The sequence below is a fragment of the Tupaia chinensis genome, unplaced genomic scaffold (assembly GCF_000334495.1).
Source record: "Tupaia chinensis unplaced genomic scaffold, TupChi_1.0 Scaffold000159_1, whole genome shotgun sequence".
NCBI classification, from domain to species: domain Eukaryota; kingdom Metazoa; phylum Chordata; class Mammalia; order Scandentia; family Tupaiidae; genus Tupaia; species Tupaia belangeri.
Window position 1 is genome coordinate 5,639,345 of NW_006159630.1, and position 6,131 is coordinate 5,645,475.

The 6,131-nt window shown below is 51.8% G+C and overlaps 1 protein-coding gene across 2 annotated transcripts in view; it reads left to right on the forward strand.

The window, feature by feature from the left end:
* The first annotated feature begins 1,780 nt into the window (after positions 1-1,780).
* PRPSAP1 (phosphoribosyl pyrophosphate synthetase associated protein 1) overlaps positions 1,781-6,131 on the forward strand; it is a 34,728-nt gene continuing 30,377 nt past the window's right edge. Inside the window, exons 1-2 of one of the 2 annotated variants that reach the window (XM_006145753.2) lie at positions 1,781-1,954; positions 5,598-5,650. The gene's annotated coding sequence lies outside the window, so the exon portion shown is untranslated. Of the gene's footprint in view, positions 1,955-2,174; positions 2,194-5,597; positions 5,651-6,131 lie in introns of those variants that run through there. The other variant, XM_027770773.1, reaches the window with a different exon arrangement.

Consider the following 6,131-nt stretch of genomic DNA (forward strand, 5'->3'; position numbering starts at 1 on the left):
AAGTACTCCCCCCATAGGGAATGGCCATGCAGCAATCCATTCTCCATTTCCCCCTCCTTTTGGGATTTTGGGTACACGGGCAACTGGCTCCATGTGTTTCTCAAGCCACAGGGTTTGGAACTCGAACCTCGCAGTTGCTCAGGTGGGATCCAGCCCCCTCAACTACATCGTGGGTTGGCCGGTAGTTTGTTTTTCTATAGAGGTAAGGAGGTTTCTGTCTAGGGCATGAATACAGTGGTTAAATAATTTGGCCAGGGTTATCTCCTCATGTTATCTACTCTTTTTTTTTTTTTTTTTTTTTGAGAGAGGTTTATTTTTGCTATAGGGCGCGTGCGCTCGCCAGAAAAACAGAGACAGAAAGCAAGAATTCACTCCCCCCAGGGGGGACAGCCATGCAGCAATCCCTTCTCCTCCATTCTTCTCTCTGGATCTTGGGCACACATGCACACACGCCAGGTGTGAGTTTAAGCCGCCGGGTCCGGCACTTGAACCCAGTCCACTGCATGGGAGCCCAGCAACATAGCCATTACATCAACCGCTGGTCCTGGATCTTTCTTTTTCTTTTTTCTTTCTTTTTTTTCTTTCTCTTCTCTTCCTTCCTTCTCTCTCTTTCTAGAACTATTATACCAGAAAATGGGCCGGGTAACTGCAGGCCCAGGGCAGCTCAGCTTCCAAATCCTGAAGCTTCAAGCTATGCTGAGTCACCATCATTATTCCATTAGGTTCAATGTCACAAGGGGCAAAGTCCCTAAAGGACATTCTCAGAAGACGGTACTGTCTATGAGAGAGGTCCCAACGCCCCCCTCCCTTCTGAGCCCTGGGTTGGCTTGTTAACCAGTGACCGAAATGTTTTCCAGCTCTTTTTCTTCCTGGATCTACTCAGTTAAGTACTGGCTAAGAGCCTGGGACTCATCACACTGCCCGGTACCGCGGGAACACGGCGCACGGAGGCATTCCCGATCTTGCCCTAAAAAGGCTTACGCCTTGTTGGGAAAATGGAAAGATGGTCACGAAGGCAGATAAAAACCCAGGCGTCCACACCTGGCACAGTCCAGCGAACGGAGAGGGTTCACGTGGGTGAGATACTTAGAAATGACTGCGGAGCAGGTGCGATGGTAAGGAAGGGGTAGGAGGATTTTTATGATAGAGGAACTGCGAGAGCAAAGTCTGGCAGGAGTGGCCTTGACACGTCCCGGGAATCTCGCCGTACAGGGAGGGACGAGGCTAGAGACTGATTGCCGTAAAGAGCGGACTCCGGAGTGCACCGTTTTCTTCTGTTTTAGCGTCGCAGGCTCCCGGCTAGGAATAACCCCGCCCTCCACTTTTCAAATCAAACCAGCTGCGCGCACGCGCTGCGACCATAGAGTCAGAGGGCTAGATCGTCCACCTCCTAGGAGGCCGACATGTTGGGTCCTGGCAGAGAAGTTAGAAGGAGCTGGGCCACTACCAAGTCAGGCTGCACCGCCTAGGGACGTGCGAGCGGAAGGGCTCCGGCTGGGGCGGCAAAACCAAGCAGCGGAGAGAACCTGGCTGTGTCCCTCGAAAGAGCAGACTTTTCGAGAGTTGCCCACCGCCCTGCCCTCATCCGAGATGGCGGCTCGGCGGCCGCTCTAGGCGGCGCCTCTCGGCCTCCCGGAGGGGGCGGTGGCCTCGCTCTCGCAGGAGGTGGCCACCCGGGCTCGGGGAGGGCGCTTGGCCGGGGCTCCCCGTGCCTTGTGCGGTGCCAGGGGCGGGGGGGCTCCTCTCCTCTCCCGACGGGGTCTCGGTGTCTTCTCTAGCCGGACCCCCGGGCCTTGCGGCCGCCTCGGTCGGAACCGCTCCGGGTCCAGCCCCGCGCCGGGCCGGCTGTTACGGCGCCTTGGGCCGGACGATGCCCAAGAAACTGCTGCTGTTGCCGCCCCTGTCCGCGTCCTCGGCTTTCCGCGCGCACCGAGCTGGCCAAGCGCATCACCGAGTAAGCCGGGCCGGGGCCCCGCCGTCGCCCTGCGCCCCCCGCTGTCCCGCCTTCCGGCCGAAGGCCACTCGGCCGGCTGTCCAGCCCCGGGGGTCGTGGAACCGGACAACCCGGAGGCATCTGACGCCCGTGTCCCGGTGTCTTGGCCTCTTGCTTTCCTCTTGTCCTGCACCGCTCGGCTCGGGACGTGCTGAGACCTCGGGCATCCCCGGACTGCCTGCGGTGAAGACGGGCTCCGGGTTTGTGCTTACGGAGCCGGGGCGGGGTTGGGGTGGAGGTGGTGTAGACCCGGCTTGCAGGACCCGGCGTGGCGGGCGTGGCAGCAGAACCAAGGGGCAGGTTTGCAGCTCGGTCGGGCCTGGTGGTAGGAACGACAGGCCTATCTTGTTGGCCAGCCATTTGAAGGAGTCTTTTTTAACCCACTTCGGACTCCTGTGGTCTCCAGTGCCCTTTGGGGTCTGAGCTCCGAGGTGTCCTCCCAGGCTTTGCACGTACTGGCTCTTAAACCTTCAGACACAGATGGGACCAGCAGGTAGCGTAATGGCTATGTCGATGGACTCCCACGTAGTCGACCGCGGTTCGCGTCCTGGACCCGGTGGCTTAAAACTCACACTGGGCGCGTGTGCGTGCGTGCCCAAGATCCAAGATCCCGACAGCTGGCTGCCTGTTCCCCGGCGGCTCTGGGAGAAACCATCAGGTAAAGCCTTCCTGGGCCTTTGCAGATAAACCCCTAAGGATTGCAGGTGTGTCGTGGGGGCAGCGAGCTGCCCACGTTTAAAAGCATCCTCACAGTTAAACAGCTCACAGTGCAGTCCTCCGGGAATTTCTCAGGGTTGATAAATAATTTCCAGGAGTGTATTTACAAGTTACAGATGGAAGTGTAGGAGGAACTAGTGTTTTCCAGCGAAGGCTGTTTTCATGGAGTTGTAAGTGGCACCTGAAGAGTGAGGAAGGAAAAACTCCCCTGTGCGTTCAGTACCCAGTTTCTATTTCTAACATGGATTGTTTGTCTTTCTTTTTTGAGGCCAACTAAAATATCAACTTTAGATCAGAAACGTGTTTGTTTATATTGGGTCAGATTTATCACATGTGACCTTGCTGAGAGAAAGCAGAAGGGCACATTTTAAAAGCCAGTGTGTAGGGGGGCGGTAGTTGGAGTGTTGGTTAGGGGTGCTGCACTCCCACACGGTTGACTGTGGTTCGAGTCCTGGACCTGGAGGCTTGCTTTCTCACTCCCTCCCCCACCCCTCTCTTTCTGGTCAGATTAGAATAAATAAAGTTAAATAAAAAAAAAAAAAAATTAAAAAACAAAAAAAAAAAAAAAAAAAAAAAGTAAATAAAAGCCAATGGGGTGCCAGTAGGTGGCGCAGAGGTTAAGGCGCTGGGCACCACATGGCCTGCTGAGTGATTCAGATCCTGGAGCCAGTGGCTTGCAAGTCACTCCTGGAGCTCTCAAAATCCTGAGAGGAGAATGAGAGAGGGGAGTGCGGTGTGACCCCCCCAATCTTTCTCTCTCCAGTGAGTGCATAAGCCCTAAAGCAGAAATAGTCAGTGGGTTTTGGCCCAGTAGATAGCTTGGGGGTTAGAGTGGCCAACTTCCTGGTGTGATCCCCTATCCGGTGGCTTGGGAAATGTGCCGGATCGAAGTCCCCGGAGGAGAGTGGAGAAGAGATTGGCGGTGTGGCATCCCCCTTGGGAGATCTCTTACTTTCACTCTGTCTCTGCCTCTTGGAGCCCTGTAATAACAGCAGAGACCAGGGGCACCAGCAGATGGCGTGATGGTTACACTGCTGGACTCCCATACTGTCACCCGCAGTGTAAGCCCTGGACCCAGCAGCTTAAAACTCTCGCTGGATCTCTGGCTTTGTTTCTCTGTCTTTCTGTCTCTCTGGCAAGTGTATAGCAAAATCTCTCTCTCTCTCTCTCAAAAAAAGAAAAAAGCCAGTGGGTTTCTTTTTTTTTTTAAAAAAAATATTTAGGTGGCTATAGAGTACATGCACTTGCCAAACACAGAGAGGGAGAGAGAAAATAGTGCCGACCTGGGGGAGGGGGCCATATTGCAGTCCCATCTCCATTTTCCTTAAGAGGCTTTAGGGATTTGGGACCAGCAGGTGGCGTGGTGGCTAAGGTGCTAACTAACTCCCACGAGGCCGACCACAGTTTGAGTCCCAGACCTGGTGGCTTGCTTTCTCATTTTCTCTCTCTGGTCAAATTACAAAATAATAATAAATGAAATTGAATAGTAATTCTTTTTCTTCTTCTTCTTTTTTTTTTTTTTTTTGGAGAGATTTTCACTGTAGGGCGCGTGCGCTCGCCAGACAGAGAGAGACATAGAGACAGAAAGCGAGAAATCACCCCCCAGGGGGGATGGTCGCATCCCTTCTCCTCCATTCTCCTCTCGGGATCTTGGGCACGCATGCACACGCGCCCGGCGTGAGTTTTAAGCCACCGGGTCCGGGACACGAACCGCGGTCGACTACGTGGGAGTCCAGCGACATAGCCATTACGCTAACTGCTGGTTCCCTTTTCTTCTTTTAAAGAGATTTTTGCTATAAGGTGCATGTGCTCGCCTGAGAGACAGAAAGCAAGAAATCACCCTCTCCCGCAGAGGATGACCATGCCACAGTTCCTTCCCCTGTAAAGCTGGTCATGCTGATGATAAGGACTTAAAAACATAAAGATACCACCATTAATTATGTAGTATCTGATTCTGTTTAGGTTTTTGCCATAGGTGCATGTGCTGGCCAGAGAGGGACAGAGGGAAAGTGATAAATTACTCCCTAGGGAGACGGCCACACCACAGTCCCTTCTCCAGTCTCCTCTCAGGATTTTGGGCATGCACACATACACGCCTGGCATGATTTTCAAGCTGTGGGTCTATGACCTAAACTGTAGTTGGCCATGTAGGATCCAGCACCTTAACTATCATACCACCTGCTGGCCCCTGCAGTATCTAATTCTTGTTGATGTTTTTCTGATGGTTTTAAAAATGGCTTGTGGGACCAGCAGGTGGTGTTAATGTGCTGAACTTGAGTGGTTTGAGTCCAGACCTAGTGGCTTGAAACTCAGACCGGATGCCTGGGCGTGTGTGCCCAAAATCCCAGGGAAGAATGGAGAAGAGATTGCAGTGTGGCCATCCCCTTGGGGGTAATTTCTCAGTCTCTGCCTTTCCTTGAGTACATGTACCCTGTTGCAAAAAACCTTAAAGATAGTCTTTTGTACACTTGATGTATTCTAATCAAGATCCATCCCACCCTTGGTTATGGCACTAAAATCTCTTTTCTGTCTCTGTGTTTCTAACAGTTGAGGCATTTCCCTCTGGCTTGAGTTGCTGGAATCATTGCCAGTAACCAAATATTTGTTTAGGAAAGCTTTTTCAAGACAATAGTTATTCAAAAAACAATGACCTAGACATTAAGCTTTGGTTGTGGCCTCTCTCCAGAAATGGTGTGTTACACAATGGTGAGCTGTTTAAGGAATGAGAGTAGAGGTTTAGTTTTAGTGAATTCGGCTGTCTAAATTGTTCTTTGGAAAGGAACCACTGCAGCTACTTCCTCCTTCTTGTCAAACACACACGTATATAAACTGGGATTGTTTTAAAAAGAAATTTAATTGCCTTATATTTTCTCATTTTGGTCTATAGACGTCTTGGTGCTGAATTGGGGAAGTCTGTTGTATACCAAGAGACCAATGGAGGTAAGTCAAGTTCTTGCTTTTTTTAAGTTTTTGCAGTATGGCACGTGAACTTGCCAGAGGAGAGAAAGTGAGAAACTACTCCCCAGGGGGACGGCCGCAGTCCTTTCTCCTTCCCCCACTCAGGATTGCGGGCACACTCATGCACACATGCCCAGCGAGTTTTCAAGCCATCAGGTCCTTGACTCCAACCACACAGCCAGCCTGTAGGATCCAGCTGCCTTAACCACACCACCTAGTGGCCCCCAGGTGACTTTTCTTTTTTTTAGAGTTATATTTATTTATTTATTTATTTATTGAGAGGTTTTTGCTATAGGGCGCGTGCGCTCGCCAGGCAGACAGAGAGAAACAGAGAGACAGAAGTGAGAAATCACCCTCCAGGGGGGATGGCCACGCCACAATCCCTTCTCCTCCATTCTCCTCTCGGGATCTTGGGTGCACACGCACCTGGCATGAGTTTTTTTTTTTTTTTTTTTTTGAGAGA